Consider the following 18,209-nt stretch of genomic DNA (forward strand, 5'->3'; position numbering starts at 1 on the left):
GATAAGACAGTTAGTTGCAGGTTATGAAATTGGAAACAAGGTTATCAGCACAAAGTAAGGCCCGGGAGGGAGGTGTTGGTGACTGAGGAGGGAGGTGATGCTCTGCATCTAAGAGAAAGTGAGATGGGATGGATGAGGGAAATGAAGTAGGGTTTCTAGGCAGCACTGAGAGCCTGCTTAGCTACCTATTGACCAGAATCCATGTTCTCTTCCTCCAGGGCACACAGATGGCATTTCCCAAATTCCCTTGCCATCAAGTGTGTCCGGATGGCTGGAATGTGAGTAGAAGCGGAGTGTTCCATGTGTGGCTCTAGTTCCAACATGAACACCTCTCGGTTCTTGTCTCCTCTCCGGCTGGCAGAATGGAGCTCAGCCCCAGAATGACCTTAGAAGCCCACAGACTGGAGAAAGCAGGGCCCCAGATGGGAGGGAGTCTTGCCTCACTGACCTGTTCACCTAACAGCACTGTTACACGAGGAGGAGATAACTTCTGCTGTTTGTGCCTTCCAACATTGTTTCTAGGAGGAGAGTTCTTGTCCCAGAGCAGCTAGATAGAGGGCAGCTAACTAATTGACCTTTATTACCTTTGATTCTTTCCCTGTGTTTCCACGTTTTAGTCACTGATTTCTTCAATTCTTCTTTTCTTTAGATTCCTCATCAACCAATTCATCTCCAAAACTATCTTGGAAATTTATTGAAAGAAAAGAAAAAAAACTATAGAAAATGTTGTAGGAGTGTTTATGAATAAAAATAACTAATGCAAAAGAACATATTAAATGTTATTTCATATTTTACATGTATTTATAGTATACATATTTTGTATACATATATTTGTATTTATATTTATGTGTTAGTTTCCTAGGACTGTCATAGCAAAATACCACAAACTGTTTTAAACAACAGTTTTCTTGTCTTACAGTTTTTGAGGCTAGAAATCCGAGATCAAGTTATCCAGAGTTGGTTCCTTCTGAGGAATCTGTTCCATGCCTCTCTCTTTTGGGGGTGTCTGCTGGAAATCTTTAGAGTTCCTTGACTTGTGGGCACATCATTCTGGTCTCTGTCTTCATCTTCACATGGTGTTCCTGTGTGCACGTCTCTATGTCCAAATGTCCCCATTTTATAAAGACGCCCGTCATACTGGATCAGGGCCCATACTAATGAGTTCATCTTCACTTGATTACCTCTATAAAGACTCTATCTTCAAATAAGGGAGTGAGAGTTAGTATTCCAACATTTTTCTTCTTAGGGAAGCTACAATTCCACTCGTAACAATATCATACTAGGAGGTCCAACAGCGGAAGGGAGGGAGCATGGGCTTTTGAATCTCACGGAATTAGGTTGGAATCCCAGCTCTGCCACTCACTCTCTTTGTGACTGAATTCCAGTTATTTCAACTCTTTGAGCCACCATTTCTTCTTTTGTAAAATTGGGGTGGGACACCAACTTCATTAGGTTTTTGTGAGTGTTAAATAAAACATAAGGTACTTACTAGGCAGTCAAATGGTAGCTGTTACTCAGATAATTATCATTCAAATAATTATGATACATATCAGAATAAATAACTGCTGTGATCCAACTGTATGTTGCAATACTCTACTATTGCTAGAAAAGTAATATAGTGTTAAAGGATGACCTTAATATCTCAGAAAAAATTTCAAGTAACCTAAGCTGTCTTGATTTAATTACTATTATGTCATCGTTTCCATGTAATCTTGACTGTGGGACTCGCAATCTCAATTCATCCTTTATTAATTGACACCTGTACTTGGATGCTTGTCCTTAGCTGAGTTTTATTTGATACGAAATGATAGATATATCATGGGATTAGCTACCTACTTCAAAGTCGTGTTCTTTCGTGATTTGTGTGTTGAAATAGATCAGTTGTTTGCAGTTGAAAAGCTAATGAACTACTCACAGGACTGAAAAGCTCCCCCAAAGTTTAGAATTCTGAAAACACCTATGCATCTGAGGAGCACACAACCAGTTTCCTTTCAGAGGTCAAATTGTCCTTCAAATGGACCGCTACCGGATTTCACAGTCTAAATGAATGATTCTTTGATCTCAACCATCCTCTATTCAATCTGTCCCCAGAACAGTAGCTCTAAAAGCATGTTCATTCTTCTTCTTTTTTTTTTTTTTTCTTTTCATTCTCTCTCTCTTTCTCTGTCTCTCTTTTTTTTAAACTCCTAAGGTTTATTAGCTTTTCCCACCAGGATGAACTGAGCAAGACAGCTGCTGGGCTAATAGCAGAAACAGCTGTCGTGTTATTAGTTCAGTTACTGCATATACCTGTGTCTGTTCACCTACAACCCAACAAGTTTGATCCTTAGACGCAAATGCTAAAATCAGAAACACAATCGGTGGAAAATCAAAAGAAATGAAAGAGAAAAAAATGAAGTCTCTCAACTTGGAAATGGATGTGGGTAAGAGGAAATGGTGAAGTTTAGGGAGCAATTGTAATATCAAGTGCATCAGGATATGATTATCAAAAGAAGCAAAAAGAAAACTGCCCAGGCAGTTAAAGGCACACGGATGTGTTTTCAGACATTTTACGGGGCCTTTTGTCCAAGAGGATTAACGCATTGGCATACTACAGCCTCTGGCAGCGTTTCCGCACTTACACTTTTCACTTGTCACTATACAATTTGTTTCAGACTTAGCTTTTGGAATTAACTTAAAATGGATTCTGGGGCTTCCAGCAAGGGAGGAAGAAAAAAGCCGGCTGATGTGAAAGTCACCACAAATCATTTACAGCCTTACCTGTACCACCCCTATCCCATTTTCTATTTACCAAGCTGAGTGCTAAGTATGTGCGCGTCCACTCTACGCATTTTCTTTGTAAAAGGTTATAAAAATGCTTGCTGAGCTATTAGCTCTCACTATACAACTAGGATTTCATTAAGGGGAATAGATACAGTACCTGGAGACATCAGTCGTAAAACTCCATTCAGAGTACAAACAGCGCTTTGAAGAAGCAGAAAGACAGCAAAATGAGAAGATGGTGTGTGACCATTAGGCTGGGGTTGGAGGGGGAGAAGCAGGAAGGCACTGAAGCAGAAAATTAAATGGTCTGATACTGACTTTGAAGGATAGCCCTGGGTGACCCTGAATCTTACTACTGGAAGCGTGCACATATTAAAATTCTCCAGTTGTGATCCATTTTCTGTGTGCATTCCCCCCTCTAAATGTGCTGTTAGGTGAGTGGGAAGAATCCAGTCATTTAAAATATTTTTAGAGGCTCTGCATTCGTTTTACATCCTTGTGAAACCTGGCGATTTCCTCTCCTTTCAGTAACTCCTCCAGAAATATTGGCCCTCATGTGGATCCTTCACTCATCAGAATCTAATTATTGCCATCCATTTTGGTTCGGCTGCCCAGCCCTAGTGCTTAGAGAGCTCCGCGAGGGAAATCAGCGTTGTGGAGATATTTGTTAGCACTGCCAGATACATCTCCACTGGGAGGCTATTTCCCCCCCATTTTTATGAACTCTTCTTTTGCTTTAAACCACCCATTCTTTTCCATCTTCTGTTATTTTCACCAATGATTTACCACAATGGGAACCCCCATCTTAATTGTTGAACCTTAAAATTTAGGCTGTGATGCCTTACAATTACTTAATTCCACTAATGGTACTATTAAGATAAAAACAGCCCACAGCATCTCTGTCTCTTCCAATAGTTTAGAGGTAGGCATTGCTCGACTCTTATTTTTCTATTTAAAGGAAGAAAGATATTTTCTGAAATAATTTCTCTTTAAGATAATTTTTAAAATAATTCAAGATTTCCCTGAAGACAGAAAATATACCTTTATAGAGAAGTATAAGGAGAAAGACCCTGAATTGGATTTTGCTTTTCAGTTTATTGGGAAATACCGTCCAGCTTTGTACTGTTAACATCTAGTTGAGTTATTTCTGGTGGAGGAGATCATGAAAGCTGGAAATCCAGCATTTCTGAATATCTGAAAAGCAAGTGAAACGCTAAAGGCGGAAGTCAGCTTTAAAAATTGTTTTATTTTAATTATTTTCAAGTATTCATCTCTTCTTATTTTATTATGCAGAATGCAAAGAAAATTATACTTTCTTTTAATTGGGATTATGACACAGATTTTAAAAGGCTAAACAAATTAGTAAATGATAACATCCAAAGGAAGATCATTTTTAAAAATCTCCCAAAGAGTCCAACTGATGTCCTTCTACTTCTCCTTTCTTCCCTCAGCTAGATCCAGAACCACCACATAGATGCTATTTTCTCTTTCATAAATTAACTTCTATGTCATGGAAATAGTGAACAAGCCTCCAAAGCCCCTTTATGGTGCCTGGTTCTTTTGTCCCTCAGTGGGTTTAATTAATACCCACTGTATTCGTTTGTTATTGCTGCTGTAACAAATTACCACAAACCTTTAGTGGCTTAAAACAACACAAATTTATTATCTAATAGTTCAGGAGGTTAAAAGTCCAACATAGGTGTCACTGGGCTAAAATTAGCGTCAGCGGGGCTGCATTCCTTTCTGGAGGCTTTAAGGAGGAATTTGTTTTCTTGCCTTTTTCAGTTTCTAAAAACTTCCCACATTCCTTAGTTTATGAACCCCTTTCATCTTCAAAGCTAGCAATGGTCAGTCAGCTCTTTCTCTGGTTCTGACACTTCTGCCTCCCTCTTCCCCAATGAAGGCCACTTGTGATTACATTGTGTACACCCAGATAATCCAGTGTAATCTGTATGGTCGGCTGATTAGCAAATGTAATTCCATCTGTAACCTCAATTTTCCCTTGCCATGTAACATAATATATTTACATGTTCCAGGGATTAGGTCATGGGCATTTTGGAGAGGCTATTGTTTGGCTTACCCCACTCATCCTCTTAGAGACTTGAAGTGAAATAGGGATGAGATTAACTCTTGAGACTACTATGGAAATTTCCAATTACACGAACCTTAGAACTACATTATTTGAAGTTAGTTGTTATTTAAAAATTATGCTCAGTGCAACTTAAATTTATAAGTAACTCCTATTCCTGTTTCCTGTTTTTAGCTATATGTCATGATTTTGGATTGGAGACTCAATGTGATGTAAGGAAAAGGCTATGACTTTTGGGATCAAAGCAGTCAGTATTTGAATCCCAACTTCATTACTCACTGAGCCTCAATTTCCTTATTTTTACAACGTGGACAAAGATGTGTGTCTTGAGGGCCGTGGAAAAGACAAAATTATGTGCTCCAAATGATGCAAATAAAATGTTGCAATATTTATATTAATAGCAATAGATTGTGTAACTCCTATGAGAAGTACCTGGCACAAGGTAGCTGTTGGGCAAGTGTGTCATTCTCCTTAGTGCTCAGTGTATAAAGAGTGACACTAAAGCATCACCACATTCTGCAAGCCAAATCTGGCCTGGGGACTTTCAGGACTCACGAAACACAAATTTTGGGTATGGTTTCCTGCGAAAACCTGGGGCCAGTTCCAGCCTTTGGTCTCAGATGGTCTTGGTGAGATTGTCCTGGAGCTCAGATTTGGCTAGTGACGTTGTGATTTGTCCCAAATTGCATGAGAGCTGGTTCACTCCCTGGCAGGGATTTAAGTCAGGCAGCATTCAGCTCTTTGAAACTGACAATTTAAGTCTTCTACTTATTTCTCTTTCTCTTATTCTCGTTTATATTCTCACTGATAAATATATCATGAGGAAAAATGATTTTGACTGGGATACGTAAGGGAAATGCACAAATAATGTTGCATAATTCAAATTAATATTGATTATATCATAATGTATGGAAAACATAACCCTATGTCTCATATGTTATTTAACCCATTCTTAGATACATAAACAGCATGTTAGACCTAGGATAATCATAATAAACTATCATATTCTGCTATAAATAATTGGATACTATAATTAGAATAAAATATACTTATTATAGAATAATATATAATTATCTAATTATAAATAATTAGAATAGTGCCCTCCCTCTGCAAATGTCCACATCTAGTCCCCAGAATCTGTGAATGTTGCTTCATATGGCAAAAGGGAATTAGGTTGCAGATACAATTAAGGTTGCTAATCGTCTGACCTCGAAATGGGGAGATTATCTTGTATTAGTGGGTAGGCTAGATCTAATTATATGACTTCTTAAAATTGGGAAAGAGGCAGAAGAGAGAGCCACAGAGATGGTCATGTGAGAGGGACTGGACCTGCTGTTGCTGATTTTGAAAATGACCTTGCAGGTGAAAATTCCATGAGCCCAGGAGTGCAGGTAGCCTCTAGAACGTGGAAAAGGCAATAAAATAGATTCTGTCCTAGAACTTCCAGGAAGAAATGCAGCTTAGCCGGCACCTTGATCTTAACTCAATGCAATCTGCGTTGGACTTCTAACTTACAGAACTGTGAAATGAAACATTTCTGTTGTTTTAAGCCACTAAATTTGTGATTATTTGTTACAGCAGCTATAGAAAACTAATTTACATACTGTATATCTAAGTTGCTATAGTAATTTATACGTTAAACACCCTAAGCAAAAATAATAGCTTTAAAAATATGTTCCATGTTAATATCCCATTAAACAGTGTTTCACTATTATTTCACTTAATAAATTTCTTCCAAAATTATACACTTCATAAATAAAGTTTTCATAAAATCATACACAACAGGTTGCGGTATGATAGAAATCTTAATGGAGATTTCAAAGCAAATGTGTTAAAGTGCAGGGTGTTACTATTACATAATCTTACACAAAATTATGTCTCAGATCCTATGACCAATGAAAAATGATCACCACATTTGACCAGGACAAATGACCTTCATGTTTTTTGGATGTGGGAAAAGTTATCGATTTACCTTTAAAAACCATTCACTGTCTGTGTCTATCATACCTACAGTCTAAATTATTAAAGTTCTAAAACTCTACAGGATTTCATGAAAACCCAGAACACTGTCTCACATACACTCACTATGTCATTATGAGGTAGGAGGATCGTGTACAGTGTCATCTCACTTATCACTCTGACGACTCTGCCGGTATTTAGGAAAAGTTCACATATCCCTTCCCCCCCCCCCGCAAAAGGGCAACAGAGGCAAGATCAAGACATTATATTATTGCAGATGCTTGCAGGGGGCCAGGTAGGACGGAAGGTGAGCCTGTGTCCGCAGGCTGGAAGGTTCACGTTTTCTGCTTTGCCTTACTGCAGTGTCTCTCCCCTGAAAGGCCTTCTTTCTCCAAGCTCTCCTGTAATAGTCACACTGTTGTCCTTTCCTTTTTACTTTCCACTTCAAAAAAGACAAATAAGGACAAGAAGGAGATGTAAGTGAGAAATGCTTCAAAGTCAGTTTTCTGCTTGGCATGCCTGAGCTCATCATTCCACTCCCTGAGACAGACTTGCCAGAAGACCTAGGTTTGGCTTGAACACTTAGGAAGGTTGCAGAAGCGTGCTCTGTAGTAGTGGCCCTGGAGAAAATGGATGCTTCCTTCGTGAGCTGCTACTGAGCAATGCAGTGCACACAGAGAGGCCTCGTCCATCTTCTGAGGCTCCAGGGGCCTCTCCCACCAGCCTGTCTGACAGAAAATTTCCACCTCACTTGGTGGTAAAGCTGCCTGCTACTGCCTCTGTGTAGGGAAAAATCTCTGGAGTTCTGTAAAGGTGAAGTTGTTGCTTCTGTAAAAGTAAAGTGGGAAGAGATGGAGGAAGAGGACAGAAAAAGTAAACTCGGAATGAATGAAAGATGAGAGGAGAACCAAAATCCTACTATAAAAGCAATCACTGTGTAACCTTTCAGATTTTAGGGACCACGTTTCTCAATATTTAAGGATTGAGTTATTCTGTAACAATCAGCTTTCTAGAAAAAGGCTTGTGCATAGGCAGAGACTATAGCTTCCTGCCTGCTGGAGGTGCTCTCCCTCCTTTATATACCTGTATAAACGTTTATGTTCAGCACACTTATTTTTTATCATTATGGTCATTGAACACAGGTACAGATGGAAGGCACTTACTGCTTTGAAATACTTATCACATAATTTAAAATCCCTCTTTCACGCGTCACCTTGTGGTCACCCTTTCACCCTGAATTATCCTTCCGAATCGCCCACTACACTGGTCTGTAAGTTTCACGAGGGTAGAAATCATGCTTCTTCTCCAGGGGAGGTCAGCGTCCCCCCAGGTGACTGCCACGTGGTGATGATTTAATATATTCTTACAGAACCATAAATGAATGAATGATTTAATATTCATCCAAGAAAAGGGAACTCTCCTACATTGTTAGTAGGAATGTAAATTGGCGCAGCCACTATGGCAAACAGTATGGAGGTTCCCCAAAAAACTAAATATAGAGTTGCCATATGATCCAGCAATCCCACTCCTGGGCATATACTATAATTCAGGGGACAAAACTATAATTCAAAAAGATACATGCACCCCTATGTTCATAGCAGCACTATTCACAATAGCCAAGACATGGAAGCAACCTAAATGTCCATCGACAGAGGAATGGATAAAGAAGATATGGTACATATATACAGTGGAATACTACTCAGCCATAAAAAAAATGAAATAATGCCATTTGCAGCAACATGGATGGACCTAGAGATTATCATACTAAGTGAAATTGGTCAGACAAGACAAATATCATGTGATATCACTTATATGTGGAATCTAAAATATGACACAAATGAACCAATCTACAAAAGAGAAACAGATTCACATAGAGAACAGACTTGTGGCCGCCAAGGGGGAGGTGGTGAGGGAGGGGCGGGACGGAGTGGGAGTTTGGGGTTAGCAGATGCAAACTGCTGTGTAGAGGATGGATAAACAGCAAGGTCCTACTGTATGGCACAGGGAGCTATGTACAATATCCTGTGATAAACCATAATGGAAAAGAATACGAATGAGTATACACATATGTATAACTGAATCACTCTGCTATACAGCAGAAATTAACACAACATTGTAAAGTGAATATACTTCAATAAAGTAAATTTAAAAGTAAACAAATAAATCAATCTTCAAAGTCCTTTCAGCTCTCTGACCACCCTCTGTCAAGTGGGACTGTTCACATAATTGTGGAACGATACTAGTTTACATCACGAAGACTTGTGTTCATTTCCTGGATCTGTCACCTAAAAGGTATCCTCTTCTTTTAACTTCTTTGGATCTCGGTTTTCTCATCTGTGAAAACGGCAGTTACCATTAGCCAGGTTCTTGTGAGGATGAAATGAGACGACATACAGAAATGTGCCTAGATAATCCCAGAATTTAGATGCTCTCTAAATATTAGTTCTATAACCTCTTTTACCTTTCTGCTTTGCTGGTACTTCCCTTCTTTATTATAATTATCCTTCCCTTTGAGTCTCTTCTTAGTTCCCAGCCCCCCATTTTTAACTTGTAGCTTCACTTCTGAAGGTCCTGACAACCTTACATTAGTAGGCTTACTGTGTGACAGTCTGAAGAGCTGTATTATTTATCGATCGCTCACTTGAGAAGGCCACACAATGGCCATCATCTTAATTCTAAATATGGGTCACCATAGAAATCATGCTGGTCTTTGCTTGCCTATCTTTACTTGTGCATAATTGCTTGAAATGGAGAAGCAACAATATAGAAAGTTCTTTTGCTGTGTCTCTGAAAGGACTTGATGATAGTGAACTACTGGGTACGATAGTAATAGCAACATTTTCTATTTAAGCATCAGTGATAGCAAATGATACAACTCTTGGGAGGGGGTCATATACAATCCATTCAGTTTTCAAATTAAATGAAGACTATTTACTGAATGCCTAATGTGTGCTTAAAATCAGAGATAGGATGGTGGGTAAAATGGACACAATGTTAAAGTTTAGACAAGTCTGAAGAATTTATACTAAAATGATATTTATATATATTTTTTGTGCTTTTTAAATTTCGGTAAAATACATATAACATAAAATCTACAATCGTAATCATTTTTAAGTGTGCAGTTCAGTGGCAATAAGCACATTCATATTGTTGTGCTGCCGTTACCACCATCCATCCACAGAACTCTTTTCCATTTCTTGCAAAACTGAAACTCTGTAGCCATTAAACAGTAAATCCCCATTCCTCTCCTCACCCATCCCCCGGCAACCACCATTCTACTTTCTGTTTCTATGAATTTCACTATTCTAGGTACCTCACATTACTGGAATCGTAGAGTATTTATCCTTTAGTGACTTGTTTATTTCCCTTAGTATAATGTCCTCGAGGTTCATCCATGTTGTAGCATGTGTCAGAATTTCTTTCCTTTTAAAAGCTGAACAATATTCCACTATATGGATATACCACATTGTTTATTCAGCCATCCATTGATGGATGCCTATGTTGCTTTCTCCTTTTAGCTATTGTGAATAATGCTGCGATGAACATGGGTGCAAATATCTCTTCCAGACCCTGCTTGCAATACTTTTGGGTATCTACCCAGAAGTGGGGACGCCAGATCATATGGTTCTTCTACTTATAATCTTTTAAGGAACTGACGTACATACTGTTTTCCATAGCTGCAACCCTGTTTTATATTCCCACCAACTGATTTCTCCACATCCTTGCCAACATTTATAATTTTCTGTTTTTTTAAATTATTATTTTGTCTTTGTTTTTTTGACAGTAGCCACCCTAATGGTATGTGATGCCTCACTGTGGTTTTGATTTGCATTTCCCTGATGATTAGTGATGTTGAGCATGTTTTCATGTGCTTATTGAGCATTTGTATATCTTCTTTGGAGAAATATGTATTCAGGTCCTTTGCCGAGTTTTCAGTAGAGCCGTTCTTTGTAGAGCTGTGATATAGATTTTAGGCAAACAGGGCAGCATATGGTTATTAATTCACTATGATAGTGTACTTTATCTGCTGTTGTCTCAAACGTTTTAATGATTTCAGAAATATTGTATTCCAGATAAATACCACCTAAACTTTCTATATATATATATTTTTTAATTTTATTTATTTATTTTTGGCTGTGTTGAGTCTTCGTTTCTGTGCGAGGGCTTTCTCTAGTTGTGGCAAGCGGGGGCCACTCTTCATCGCGGTGCGCAGGACTCTCACTATCGCGGACTCTCTTGTTGCGGAGCACAGGCTCCAGACGCGCAGGCTCAGTAGCTGTGGCTCACGGGCCTAGTTGCTCCGTGGCATGTGGGATCTTCCCAGACCAGGGCTCGAACCCGTGTCCCCTGCATTGGCAGGTGGACTCTCAACCACTGCGCCACCAGGGAAGCCCGATATATTTTATTTTATTTTTAGTAATGTGATTTAAATAGTTAAGTCTAAACTAGGCCATGAGTGGGATGGGCCTCATATTATGTTATCTGGTCACAGAAGTTAGTCCTCTTAAGGAGCGGGTCTCCTGAACCATTCCTTTCTCATTCTTTTCAGCTTTTTATAAAGAAAGAAGTCCTTTGAAGATAAAATTTTACATGCTTACTCATAGCATTAACATAAAGGTGTTTTGAAGGTAGATTTTTTTAAAAATTCTATTTATTGGAAAACTTTAAAATGGTGCCACAGAATAAATCACAGATATAAGATCCTTTAGGCCACTGGGCCAATTTAATGAGGAGCCTTGTTTCGATGTATTAGTCAACATTATTTTAATCTTCTATTTTATGATATGTCAACAGGACTAAACCAAGTTTTCAATATATCCCTGAGCGCACTTCAGGCATGTGGATGACATATATTCTAAAACGCCATTCTACCTTATATAAATATACTTGACGCTATTATCTTGCTCACAGAAGAATAAAATGTTAATAACTTGGTGAGTCCGTGCAATTTTACCATCCAGTTTTTGCTGGTTCTATATAACATTTAGTGAGCACTAAACCTTAAAAGACTCAGCCAATTCACTTTGAAAAACCGCTTAAAAGTACATATGCTTACTCAAAATAACTGAGCTATTTGATGTTGCAAAACAAAGTTGAAAAATTCCTGAAGAGCAGACTCTTATGAAATAGGAGGTTGCACACCGACTTCATTTATATCTCTGGATACTTTTTCCCAGAAAATTACATTCACCTGCATATTTCTTTACATAAAGATTTTCTATTTTTAAGGAATGGCTAGAAACTCACTTAGGGTAATTTAAGTGCCAGTCTATCTAGATTCTGAGGGATTAGCTTTTTAGATTGTATTCTATCATTTGGTTGAAGCTTTGTCTAGCTTCACTAGTATTTACATTGTTAAATTAATCTAGATATTTTATACTCAATATTTAGTATATAATAATACAATAATTGATTTGGATGTACTTAACATACAAGATATAATCTGCAATTATATATATAATGATCAGATATCACACTTTTAAAATACACTTAAAATATATTTATTGAATGAGTGGTACGCAAAGCATTGTCTTAGGTTCAGCATAGGCTCTGGTCAACAAGATATAAATGGTTTGTATCCTCCTGAAGATTACCATGGAGAGGAAAGTGAAAGGAAAGTTTGCTTTGTGAAAAAGCAAACAAGCAAAGTGTTATACAAATACATTTTGGTGAGTGTCACAAAGAAACAATGTGCAAAGATGTAGAATAATGTTAGCAGAGAGAGAAAAGATGATTAGAAAGTGCCTCCCTGGTTTTCAGCTGAGATATGAAGGATGAGATAAGAAAAAAGCCAGTCATATAAAGCGTCTGTGTGTGTGTGTGGTTGTGTGTTTGGGGGCCAGTAGTAGGTTGTAGAGTTTCAGAGAAAAGGCAAAACATCAAGGGAGAGTCTAAGAGAGGACAGGAACCAAGGTAACTCAAAAGCAGAAGGAAAGCGTGAAAGGAAAGTAACAAGAGGCAAGGTCGAGATGTGGGCCATTGAAAGGTGAGCAAAGCTCTGTAGATCGTGGTAAGGATTTCACATTTTATCTGATGTTCAATAGGAAACCATTGAGGAATTTTAAGCAGTTCAAGGGCTTGATCTAATGTACATTTAAAACAACACATTATTCTGATTTCTGCTTGCAGATTGGATTAGGGAGTAGAAGTGGGAATTGGAGACCTATGTGGAGACTATTTTGATGGCTTGACCTGGAGGTTGCAATGGAACTAGAGGGAGAAGAGGTAGAAGAATGTCTGTTTTTCTACCTTCATCTCTTCTGGATGAGTTATTTGTCAGTGTTCCTTTAAAATCTGAGCAGAACAGATTCAACTTCTCGTTAGGACGTAGAGGGCCACAGAGAATGTTACTTCCCCTCCAACAATGAGAAAAAGCTAAAGCATGTGTAAAATCATCACTTTTTTGAGCTTGTCATCCAGCTGAGGTTGCAAGACAACTAGGTGACCTGAATTCCACAAAACCCTTGGAAGAGAGTAGGACACACAAACTTTAACCTTTGACACCACAGGAGGAAGAGATGGCAGCCATACAAGGATGAAGGTCAGAGGAAACAACTAGAATTGTAATGAATTTTAAAAGGTTGAGTGTGGTAGCGTGACAACTTGAATCTGTGGGAGCCCCAGACACAAGAGGAGTCTGTAGTTCTTCACCCGTATTTTTCATGGACTTTCAAGGGATACTCATGAGAAGGATGGGAAGCAGGGCAGAAGATCTCAGAGAAGCCCCTTTGGTGGTGCAGATGGTGATACTAGCCAGTGGTGGTCTGCCACTTGTGGACAGGCATGAAATACACTTGCGTTCTGCACCCTTCTCTTACTTGAGGCAAAAGTTGCCTGCTGCTGGGCAAGGGGCAGGAAACTCTTCCGCTTCCTCCAGTGACCAAAGAAGGGGTGCTGCTGAGGGAAGGATAAGAGTAAAAGCTATCTGCCATTGAAGATAGAAAATGGGACCCTCACATGCCCAGGGTCTTACACACATAGAAATTATAGTTCTACTGCCTCTGGGAGAGGAGAAGGAAAGTTACACATGCTGAGGCTCCCCAACAATTAAAAGCATTTTAGCATCAAGGAGGCAGGTGAGGAATGCTGAGAAAATTCTCTCTCTAAAGCTTAAGTGCACAGGACATGCTCAAGACTGAAGCTGAAACAGTAGAATTGAAAATCATCCTTTGCTTCCACCAGGGTGCTGAGAAATGAGGAAAAGCAGTCTAGGGCTAAAGGAGAGGAGAGAACATGAAGAGACACCCGCTCTGCTCTGCAGGGACTGCAGCAAGTTCAGGACAGAGGAGGAACACTGAGAGTTGCTCCACCTTAGTCTAACTCCAAGGTAGCAAGAGCCCATGTGTGGAGGGATCCAACAACTGAAGCGCAGTGAGCGTAACTATGGCAACAACAAAACCCAAACTTAGTACCACTATTTGCTAGTTTGATTCAACTCTTCAGCCTGCCCCTTTCCCCTTCTCGCATTAAGTCTGACAGGCATGCTCATTTCTGGGTGTAAATATTATTTACCTCAGTCTATAGTGCTCTCTTAAATGGCATTCAGTCAAAAATTATGAGGCATGTAAACAAGCAAGCAAAAGAAACAAACCTTGTCAAGCAATAAATCAATCAACAGAACCAGACCCAGAGATGGCTCAGGTATTAGAACATTCAGACAGAGACTTTAAAATAACTATGATTAATATTTTAAAGTATCTAGTGGAAAAGGTATGTGTGAAGAGATGGGAATTTTATGCAGACAGATGCAAACTATAGTTAAGTGTCAAGTAGAAAGTCTAGAAATGAAAAATGCAATGTCAGAGATGAAGAATTCCTTCAGTGAGTTATCAGCTGACTGTACACAGAAGGGCGAAAAATTAGTAAACTTTAAGATACATCGAAAGAAATCACACAAACTGAAACAAAGGGGGAAAAGAGTAAGAAAAGAGCATCCAAAAGCTGTTGGAAAATACAAAATGACACAGTAAAAAGGAAATTGATGTCACAGGAGGAGAAAAGAGACAAATCAGAGCAGAAGAAATATTAGAAGAGATAATGGCTAATAATTCACCAAAATTAACAAAAGACAATGACTCACAGATCCAAAGAGCTTAGAGTAAAACAAACGTAGGCATTTTCTAGTCAGAGTGCTTGTTATGAGCTAATTATGCCCCTCTCCTCAAATTCATGTGCTGAAGTCCTAAATCCCAGTATCTCAAAATGTGACCCTATTTGGAGGTAGAGTCTTTACAGAGATAAATAAGTTAAAATGAGATCATTTGAGGATGGGGGGGCACTAATCCAACATGACTCATGTCCTTATAAGAAGAGGAAATTTGGACACACATGTACAGAAGGGAGTAAAGGTAAAGACACAGTGAGAATACGGCCATCTACAAACCAAGGAGAGAGGAACAGAACAGATCCATCTCTTAAGGCTCTCAGAGGGAATCAATCCTGCTAGTACCTAGACCTAGTATTTCTAACCTCCAGAGCTGTGAGAAAATACATGTCTGTTATTTAAGCCATCCAGTCTCTGGTACTTTGTTATGGTAGCCTTAGCTACCATAAGGAAGAAATAATACTAATTCTACGCAAAATGTGTAGAAAATTTCAAAAAATCTACAAAGATGCTACCAGAACAAAGAAAGGAATTTATAAAATTGCAGGATACAAGAGTAATATATATTAAGCAAATAGGATTTCTATATACTAAATTTCTAATTGCAAGTAACAATTGCAAATCGAAATTTTAAAAATACCATTTACAATAGCATCAACAATATGAAGTATTTAATTTAAATTTAATTAAAAATTTAGCACAATTTGTGCAAAGCCTGTACACTGAATGTCACAAAACATCGCTGAAAGAAACTAAAGAAGACAAGTAAATGTAGAGTTCGTGGATTGAAAGTCAATATTATTAGTTGTTAATTTCCCCAATTTGTCTGTCTATTACAACCCCAATCAAAATTCCAGAAAGCTTTATTTGTGGAAATTGACAGGATGGTTCTAAAATTTATGTGAAAATGCAAAGGGCCTGGAATAGTCAAAATAATTTTGAAAAAGGGAAACAAGTTTGGAGAACTATTGTGTGCTATTGGTGTAACGAAAGAAATAGGGACAATGGAACTGAATAGAGAGAACTGGATACAGAGCCACCCAAGGTGAGTCTGTGATTTACTTTCAGTGAAATTCTTCATTTCTTCTTAATGTATCATTCATTATTACTGCCTTGCATTATACTTTTTTATGTATAAATTTTATATCCTCAAATGGATTGTGAGATCATGAAGGATATAGGATATTATTATATATTTCTTATATTTACTCATAATGTCTTGCTTTACGCTTAAAAACTCTGTCATAAAGTTCAACCTCTTTTCCAGTATTCTAATACTTACTCAGCCTGCTTTAATTATCTTGTTAATAGCATATCATCTGAAACATAATAGGTGATCAATAAATATTTATAAAATTAATAAGTGAATAAGAATTAAGTCTAATTTCTTGACATAGTTCTTTTCCACTTTCTTATCCAAAAGGCAAGTGGACTCACCATCTTCATTAAAACACTCTATGTAAACTAGACAGCATTCTTATCTAACAAGGATTTATTGAGCAACTACTGTCATCTGGAAATATTTTGAATAGTTGGAGCATAAAGCATTGTCACACTTCTCATTGTTGTCTTATATTGGTGAAACAAACCAATTACTGATTTTACATTAGAAATTTTATTTCCTTGGTGTTCCAATGTCATGCTAGTTGGTTTCATAGATATCTGCTCATGTTTATTACACTACTCATGTGTGTTCCCTATTGGGTGAAGCACAGCAGACATCCATGAAATCAACAAATGAATAAATGAGTGTATATAGGAATACATATATGTAGGTATGCATAATCTAGAAGATAAAAAATAAAAATTTATTTGTTTATTTATGCTCAAACTTTTTAAAAACTGAAGTTACTATAGCCCTATGATGAAAAGGCAAATAAAATTTGCTAAAACTATGTTGATGATATCAATATAACACTGCTTTTTAAGTGTAATTGTATTGTTAGAAGTTATGAGGAATTCAGAAAAGATCTATGTTATCATATTTTTAAAATTATTCTCAAAACAGTCATGTTCTCAAATGATCAGACACGGTTCATATTTGTAGAGGTGACTTGAGGAATTTAAAGTAAAGCAAAGAAAGCATTTGCAAGTATTTATCCATCTGCCATTTCCTGTTACTCTTATCCAAATAATACATTTAAAATAACCGCGGGCTTCCCTGGTGGCACAGTGGTTGAGAGTCCGCCTGCCGATGCAGGGCACACGGGTTCGTGCCCCAGTCTGGGAAGATCCCACATGCTGCGGAGCGGCTGCGCCCGTGAGCCATGGCCGCTGAGCCTGCGCGTCCGGAGCCTGTTGCTCCGCAACGGGAGAGGCCACAACAGTGAGAGGCCCGCGTACCGCAAAAAATAAAATAAAATAAAATAAAATGATAACTGCAATTACATTAACATTTTTCAGCAGAAAAAAAAGACTGAGATTAAGTATGTTTGAAAGCCAAATTAAAAATAGATGACTGTGACTCCAGATTATAAATATGATAAAGAGAAAAGATACTGTTTCTTAAATTGGGAAAATACATTTATCCATTTCTGTCACAAAATGTATCTACAACTTAAAGTTTACTTACTGGGTACCACTTGCAAACGTTCAATTCAACAAATATTTACTGTGCATCTATCGTGCGCCAGACATTTTTCCAGAGATTTGAGATACATCAGTGAACAACACTTTATGTGAAGCTTATATTCCAGCAGGAAAGAGAGAAAATTAATAATAATTTAAGTGTATATATGTATAAACAAGTATATATATATATATATATATGTATATATATTCCAATATATGTGTTAGGATTATGTTACCTATACATGTATAATATGTATGTTATATTATATATACACACATACCCACATATGTTAGAAGGTAATAAGTGCTAAGGAAAAGGGAAAGTTAGAGCCTGGTGAGGGGGCTGGGTGTGGGGCAGTGCTGGGGGTGCTGGTTGCAACTTTAAATAGCATGGTCGTGGGAGAATGTATGAGAAGGAGCAGAAAGTGGCCATGCCCATGTCTACTGGAAGAGTGGTCCATGCAGAGTGAAGAGCTGTGCAAATGTCCTGGGGCAGTGGTGGTGCCCGAGTTTCTGGAGTGCTTATGGATGAAGCCAAAGTGAGTGGAGCAGAGTGAGCAATGAGGAAAGCAGTCAAAGATGAGGTGGGAGTGGGGGGAGGACATAGGAGGGAAAGGAGGAGAGGAGAAGATCATGTAGGGCCTTCTAAGCTGTTGTAAGGTCTATAGCTTTTTTTTTTTTTTGATGAAATACAGAGTCAATAATTCTTCCCTCTCATATTCA

This window comes from Monodon monoceros, unplaced genomic scaffold, assembly GCF_005190385.1.
Source record: "Monodon monoceros isolate NGI ecotype Baffin Bay Population unplaced genomic scaffold, NGI_Narwhal_1 Super_Scaffold_15, whole genome shotgun sequence".
Lineage (NCBI taxonomy): Eukaryota > Metazoa > Chordata > Mammalia > Artiodactyla > Monodontidae > Monodon > Monodon monoceros.